Source organism: Astatotilapia calliptera, chromosome 4 (assembly GCF_964374335.1).
Source record: "Astatotilapia calliptera chromosome 4, fAstCal68.1, whole genome shotgun sequence".
Classification (NCBI taxonomy): domain Eukaryota; kingdom Metazoa; phylum Chordata; class Actinopteri; order Cichliformes; family Cichlidae; genus Astatotilapia; species Astatotilapia calliptera.
In genome coordinates, this window is record NC_137425.1 from 34,782,943 (window position 1) to 34,784,899 (window position 1,957).

Sequence of the window (1,957 nt, forward strand, 5' to 3'; positions counted from 1 at the left end):
TTTCGTGTTTGTTTGAGAACTTGCTTTTAATCTGGACTTATTTCATTTATTGCTGTCACTGCTGCGATGATTATTATAACCACCATGAACCACTGACATCAGTGAAGTGTCCGAATACACAGAAGCATCTTATTTTCATCTGTTCACTTCTGCTGACTGTGTTCCCCTTTCTTAAAAGTAAGGGAGCAGAAATTGGCAATTTTGTATCTATTTGTGATTGTCCTGAATATGGCAACAAAATTTATATACACACACACGCACATATATATATATATATATATATATATATTTATTAGGGGTGCAACGATATTCGTATCGATATTGAACCGTTCGATACAGTGCTTTCGGTTCGGTACGCATATGTATCGAACAATACAAAATTTGTAATTTATTTTATCAACTTTCCTTCTGACGATGCTGTCTGTGTTGAGCGCTCAGTGAATCTGCGTTCGACTACTCCGCCTAGGCTCGACAGTGCAGCCTAGGCGGAGTAGTCGAGCGCAGATCCACTGAGCGCTCAACACAGACAGCATCGTCAGAAGGAAGAGCGCAGGGCAAGCTAGCGAGACAGAAGTTAAGCTCTCCTTGCAACATGGACCTCCCCCACCCTCATTCAGATCTGGCGTTTGGAATTATTTTGGTTTTCATGTGACGTATGACCCTGAAGGTAAGCGAGTCATGGACTAAAGTAAAACAGTATGTTGGATGTGCCACGCAATGCTCAATTACATGGGTGGGAACTAGTGTGTTAGCGCAGTTAGCTCGTTAACGTGTTGGCCGTCTAGCCCCATGCACGGGGCGATCGGCGGTAGCTCGTTAACGGAGATTTGCCGTGTTGTGGCATTAAGGTCATTTCAACGAGATTAACCTGAAAGCACTAGTGGGAACACAACGAATATGACTGCACATTTACACCGACATCATCCTAGTGCAAAGACAAATACAACAAGCATGCTACTAACTTTAGCCGAGTCATTTAGACAGCTGTTAGCACAGGATTCTCCTTATGCTGCTGAGAATATAGCCCAGAAGAAGCGGATAGTATAGCTTTTATTTTGGAAAGAGACATTTCTCTGTAATAAACTCTCTTTTCCAAAGATGAGTGATTCCTCAATCAGATACAGGGCTCGCAATATCGCTAGCCCGACGTCCCAGGGCTAGCGATCTTTCCAGTCGGGCTACAAAAATCTCTCTGCCCTGCCCGTCGGGCTATTGTAGGAAAAATATATGTCAATGCTTTTGCATTCTTTCAGAAATGTAGCTGGGTAATTATGTCATTGGCATCGGTGAGCCACTGTCAATATGTGACATATTGAAATCGCGTTTGAATTTGCGCTTGTTTTTTTGCTTTCACTTTGCAATCGTGTGAACTGTGTATAGAAAGCAACAGCACTGATCTGTGAGTGATGATAATTTGCGCACCAATTCCTCTGACATCGTCTTATTAATCGTTAGCTTACTATGCAAACATGACAAGTGAAATCTCCCGCAGCTTAAACATGTGAGAGGTTGATCGTGCAGAGAATCGCTGAGCTTATGTGAGTGCGTGTGTAAAAGCATTTCAGTTCTGCTGAGCCAAATAAGACAGGTCAGGGTGAAGAAGTGACAGCCAAAGAAAAGCTTACCACAAAACGGAGAAGTTATGACAAATCAGACTATAAGGCTAAAAGAAAGTGCAGCTTTATGGTTTCATGGACAAAAGAATTTCTGTGGCTGCAATATGACGAGCTAAATAACCAGGGCTGCACATAAGTGGTCCGCAGGTGCGCATTCGCTGTCAAAATAAAAAACACACACAAGGGTTAGGGTTAAATTTAAAAACTGCAGTTTTGAGTTAAAATATATATTTATAATTTTAATAAACGACAAATTAAAAATGCATGAACATTTTTTTGTATCGAAAAAATATCGAACCGTGACACCAAAGTATCGAACCAAACCGAACCGTGAATTTTGT